Below are 6,518 nucleotides of genomic sequence, written 5' to 3'. Positions count from 1 at the left end.
ACCAAATTCTTCAGCAGCCAAGACTGAGTGTGGGAAGGGATGCCTTTGAATTGATCTTGAGGAAACATGATCCATTAGAAAGGCTTTTCACCTTCACAAATGCAGCTCCAGCGACTAGGGCAACAGCAGGCATAGACCTGCCATGTCCATACACTGGGAATCGGTTGGGATTTGATTGTCTGAAAGGGTCAAGCAAATCAGGGACTCCGCAGACAAAACTCCTTGTACACACCAGACCTGAGTTGGCCCTGCATGAGGTAAATGCCGCCGCCACAAGATGATAGCCCTGCGTCGCATGAGGCAGGCACGAGCTGTCGCTGCAGGCCAGAAACCCCCACCACACACAAGCACAAGATGGCAGCCCCCTTAGCCTGAGCCAGGTGGGCAGGAGCTGCTGCCAACCTGCCCCCCCACATTGTAGGTGGTGGGTCAAGGTTCATTTTTCAGGGCCATTTTGGCCTCCCTGTCTGCCCTGTTCCTGCCAGTAGAATGAAGTTGCCTAGACAGCAAGGGCAGGCACCCCTCACCCTTTTGCTGGAAGATGGCTGCAACTTCCCAAAGCAAGAAGGTTAGGAACACCAAAGTTAGCAGAACTTGGCCCTGTCAAGGGTCTTGTCTCTGAGCCTGCTTCTTCAGCAAGGGCTCCTTGAACAACAACAACATTTGATTTATATATTGCCCTTCAGGACGACTTAACACCCACTCAGAGCAGTTTATAAAGTATGTCATTATTATCCCCACAACAAACACCCTGTGAGGTGGGTGGGGCTGAGAGAGCTCTGAGAGAGCTGTGAGAAGTGGAGTAGGGAATCGAACCCGGTTCTCCAGATTAGAGTCCCATGCTCTTAATCACTACACCAAACTTAGCACACGTTTGCATTTTCACCACCACCAGCCTCTTTCTAAGACCACTCCTCACTACCTATTACTCATCCCATAATATGAGAGGGAAGAGAGATGACGCAAGCCTCTTAATGAAGGTTAGCTGGTCTGAGCCTGGTCAGTGTGGGATGAGACCCTCTTGGGGTGCCTCCACCCAGGCATGCAGCCTCAGCTCCACAATGGAAGGAAAGTGGGAGATAAATTTGATAAAATAACCCTCTGGCCAGCAGGCTCTGCATCGTTTCCACATGCACCCTCAGGAAGCTCGAAACTGAATAAGAATGTGGAAATCCCAAGAAGGCAACTAGTTTTTCTAGAAAAACGATTAGATTGCTAGGCCAAGGCCTACCACCCCAAAGAGGCCTCCGGGCCATTTTTCTTGTCACCTTTTTACCTCTAGATTGGCAACTAGGAAAGAAGGGGCAGGAGGGAGCCGTGGCACCTCACAGCTGGCCAAAGTGGGCCCAAGAACCTCTAGTTTCTGAACCCCCAAATTAACTACCTGACTGTCCATTACGGACATGAACCTATTTTCCATCCACAGTGAAAATCAACATTCCTGCCCGCTAGATCCCTGTCTTGCTTGTATAAACAACTCGCAAAAGCTTAGGGTCTGAATTGCTCCCCATTTATTGCTTTTAATCAGTCTTTTAAAAAGGAAATAAAACAAAAATAAAATCCTGAATGTCGGGCCTAAGTTACCTGAAACATCTCTTCACTTTCAGGTGGGTTGGGGGAGACAGAGAGAGACACTCTTAATGCCAGCTGTATGTAAAACCCACACTGGCTGTCAATTCACAACTGTCAATTCCCAAAATCATAGTAAGGAAATCCCAGGTGAGAAAAGACTTTTTCCCTTAAGGGCATCCTTGGCCGTTGCCAAGGAGATGGAATACTGGCCTCTCCTGAGCAGCTGTTATTTTAAACCCAGTAACTCCTGGTAGCCATTCAAGGGGAGAATGGGGGCAGCGTTTGTACTTGTGGTGGGGTCTCCACGTGCAGGATTACACCTTCTGCTTTGTCTTCTAGAACTTAATGGCACAAGAGGAAGGGAGAGCCAATGTGGTATAGCGGTTAGAGAGTTGGAATAGGATCTGGGAGACCCACGTTCGAATCTCCACCCTGCCATGGAAGCTCACCTTGGTCCTGGCACACACTCTAGGCTTAATTTACCTCATGGGGGCTTTGAGAGGATAAAATGGAAGAATGGAAAATGACATGAGCTGGTTTGGGTCCCCTACGAGGGAGAAAGGTGAGGTATAAATGATACTACAAACAAATGGGTTGTAACTCATGGGTCTCATGCTTGTGATGGTGAGACCTTGGATGTCCCCTTCGGCAATCGCTGAGGAAGGGGGGAAATGGTACACCTGCCCCAGCTCTCCCCAGTTAGCCCAGTGCCTCTTCACCAGTACTGCCTGTCAGCCTGACTCACCACTAGTCCCCAGCAATTAATCTGGAGTAAGTTCCACTCTCTGGAGTTCTACACTCATCATTATATCAAAGACTGAACTGGCCAGCCCTCAGGTGAATGAAAACAGCAAAGGGGGAAAAAGGCAATCTGTAGACAAGATAGAGGCCTCTGTTTATTCAGGAGCTTCCCTAAATATCCAGGGAAAATGCACATCTTTGTAAATTGAGCAAAAAACCCCACCTCTAACCCCTCATTGAGCATGCTGCAGAAAGCTCAGATTGTTGAAGAAGTGAGCTGTGACTCACAAAAGCTCATATCCTACCACAATTTTTGTTAGTCTTATAGGTGCTACTGGATTCTTGGGTCTTTTCTACAGATTGTTGAAAGTTAGTTAAAGGAGGTGGCAAGGGACGGGAATTTAGCCTGCTGGAGCCCCTGACCATTTTTAGAATACCAGAGTGGGAGAATTTGGGCAGGGGATTTCAATATTGTCTCACTGGTCTAGATTCCTCACAGGACCCCAGTGTGTAGTAACTAATATGGACTGGCCTTCCACTTTTCCTAGCATGATTGACTTTTCCAGAGCATCTTGTCTTCTCATGATGTGACCAAGGTACGATAGCCTCAGTTTTGTCATTTTAGCTTCTAGGGAGAATTCAGGCTTGATTTAATCTAGTACCCACTTATTTGTCTTTTTGGCTGTACATGGTATCCGCAAAACTCTCCTCCAGCACCATATAACACAAGTAATATGGACTGGAAAACGTGGGGGAAAGCAAGAATCTCGAAATTCAGCTTTTTACCACGCTCATATTCCAAAGTTTATTTACTAAGACTTTGCGCCAATGCAATAAAGTTTATGATCGTGATTCCAAAGACTTCATTGCTCACTATGCCCCAATTTCCTAAGCCCTTCTACTATTCATTTGGGGTTTTGTCTCTGAATGCAAAGACAGAACAGCTCTCCTGCTCCCATAGAAGGTTAAACTCTTAACAGAAACCTGCCGCTGTAAAACCATCTGTCTGTGCAGGTGATAGCACCACCTGCTGGCTAACTGCTGTCCTTGCTATGCCAAGTCTTGCAATACCAGATCCCACTAGAGACCTAGGACAGCAGTTTTCAATCTTTTCCACATCATGCAGTTTCTAACAGTAAAACACCACAGAGCACTCACAAATTCACTCCACCTTTTTGCAATAGATTTTCTGTAATTTGGCCAGCTGTACTTTGTGCTGCAGAATCCCTGCACACTGCAGAAAATTCTGGACTCACACCCTGGCCATACCCCCCTGCTACAAAACTCACTGGGTGACCTTCTCTGTGTGGTTGTGAGGAGAAAATAGGGGAGGGAGGGCTATTCTGGGCTCCTTGATAGAACAGTGGGGGAAAAACTGAACAGGCCACAATTCAGCTGGTGAAGCGTTTATCATTCTCAATGCTGAGAAAAGGTCTGTTTGTTTAAAGGCACAGAAACCTTATGGGCAAACAGCTGGCCCATTAAGGCACAGGAGAAGGTGTTTCTAAGGCCACCTCCCAACACGCCGTCAGCTTCCCTTCATACCCATTGGGCCTGTTAAAATCTTGGTAAATATTCAGCTAAACCAGCGCTCTAGAGGAATGTGCTAAGTCATCCAGTTTAAGAGAAAATCTTGTTGAGAAAAAAATTAGGAGAAAAAATTTTCCCCCAGCAAAATATTGCAATGAAGCTCAATTAATCCATCAGCTCCGTTTCCAACACAGATGATAAAGTAACTTCACTCATGTAACTCTAGCGAGTAATTAAATTTGGCCTGAATTGTATATGGCACTACTTAATTGTGCGGGGGGTGGGGGGGATAAAAACATTAGCTGGGAGGGTCACATAATATAGACCCCTTGGTTGGCGGAGACACCTACAGTACTGCAAACTGGCTGTTGAGCTGCAACATGACAGATGCTTTGCAATATATGCAAAACATCAAAAGAAGTTCTACACTTGGGGCTGAACTGTAAAAATTGATCCAGAACAAACCCGTTCTTCCTAATCGCTAACTCTGTTAAGAGGCTCAGGATTCTTTTGGACCCAGCACTTACTGGAGAAACAAGAACAAGAGTCCAGTAGCACCTATAAGACTAACAAAATTTGTGGTAGAATATGAGCTTTCATGAGTTACAGTTCACTGACTCACAGAAGCTCATACCCTCACACAAATTTTGTTGGTCTTAGAGGTGCTACTGGACTCTTGCTCTTTTCTGCTGCTACAGAGACTAATATGGCGACCCGTCTTGGAGAAACAAGATAATTCAGCAACAAAAACACTTTCTACCATCTTTATTTAGCCCAGAAGACGGCTCCCCACCTTGACTGTGTCCATCTGGCCATGAGGATCCATGCCACAGTGGTCCTGATACTAGACTGTTATAATGCACTCTGCATGGGTCTGCCCTTGAAGTCAGCTTGGAAATCCCAATTAGTACAGAACATCTCAGTTCTTATCAGGAGCTAGCTGGAGCATGCATATGATATTACACCCATTTTGCAGTTACTCCGCTGACTGCCCATCAGTGACTGGATTCAATTCAAGGAACTGGTGATCACCTTCAAAGCCCTTCAGGGCCTTGGACCCTCATATCTACAGGAACGCCTCTCCCTCTATGCTCTGTCACAACAGCTTCTCTCAACTGAGCGTGGCCTTCTGCAGATGCCACCCTGAAAATGGGTAAGATCGGTGGTGGCCCCCGCCTTGTGGCACACACAGCCTGATGGAGTTAGGAAGGCTCCCACACGCCTGTCATTTGGCAGATTGCGTGAACCAGAATTGTTCGAATTCCATTTTCTGTATTATGTATCATACAGTCTGACATTTTTTTTTGCATTGTAATTCTAAATTTTGACTTATTTGTTGGATGTCGCACGCTGCATGATTACGTTGTTTTATAGCAAGTGACCTGCTTTGAGTCTTAGTAAGAAGCCAGGCAATACGTAAAATCAATAAACAATCCCCAACTCCTGCGAGCTGGCTATAATGACTTACCGGGGGGGGGGGGGAATGCATTATGTGTGCTATACTATGTTTTTAATATAATGTAATTGCTACCATTGTTTTTATCTATTAGTGTATATTATTATGCTGTGTTCTGTTCTGAGCTCGCTTGCGAGAGAGCAGACTAAAAATCTAATAAAATAAATATATTTGCATATGATTAGAGACACCCCCCCCCCCCACATTCCAGGGTTTCCGTTCACTTACTCAGACCTTAAACATCTCGCTTTGTCCTGAAAGCCACTCTGTGAGGTGGGCTCAGCTGAGAAGCAGCCATTGGCCCACTTTCAAGTGGGTAGCCCTGTGGGTTTGTAGTAGAAGAGCTCCCTTCATTAGAACTTGGTGACAACCGCTCCCTCTTTGACAGCTGTTTTAATTATGATGTCTGGATTGTTTCTGATGAAGAGAGCTTTGACTCTCGAAAGCACCTACCCTGGAAATCTTGTTGGTCTTTAAGATGCTCTTTGCTCCAAGTGACTGAATGAGCATCGCAGCATTTGAACTCAAGGCCCTCCCTGTCCAACCCTCTACCCCCAAGGCGATTAGCGGGTTCAGAGGTTCAAGTGCGGGCGGCTCCATTGAAGAAGCCCTGACGCAAGTTGCCTTTGAGTTGCATCTCCGAACAGAAAGGAGGATGGAGCGGCTGATATCTGGTTGCAAGAGACTGGAAAGAGCAGCTCGCATCTGCGTCAAGAGGCGCAGCGAAGGAAATGCAATTCCTGTTTGTATTTGATGGAAGTGGTGGTGGGGGGGAGACGGTCACGATCCGAGCGAGTTCTTTTGCGCAGGCAGCTTCAGCGAGCAGGGAGACGGAGCCCAGTCCACCCCGCAAACGCTGGGGCACATGAAGCCAGAAGGGGGGGGACATCAAGACCACGACCACCCCCACCCCCGCATGCACCACTGCAATACCGCCGCGCGTGTCTCACCTGCAAACCGGAACAGGGAGCCGCCAGCTCATCTTCTCCTTAACCAGCAAAGCCGGCCGGCGGCTGGAAAGCCTCCCCGGGACAAGGTCGGAAGTGGGCGGGGCGCTCCCAGCGTGCATCATCAGGCCACGCCCCTCCCGCCTCTGCTGCGGGGGACCTTGCCCGTTGCAAACCCGGGGTCATCTCGTGGCATCTTGGAGACGCACAACCTTTCTTTACAGCTTAAGATCTGGAGAGTTTTGATTGGAGTGATTCCTTGGAGACGCCCA

The sequence above is a fragment of the Eublepharis macularius genome, chromosome 13 (assembly GCF_028583425.1).
Source record: "Eublepharis macularius isolate TG4126 chromosome 13, MPM_Emac_v1.0, whole genome shotgun sequence".
NCBI classification, from domain to species: domain Eukaryota; kingdom Metazoa; phylum Chordata; class Lepidosauria; order Squamata; family Eublepharidae; genus Eublepharis; species Eublepharis macularius.
This window is presented reverse-complemented; position numbering follows the sequence as displayed.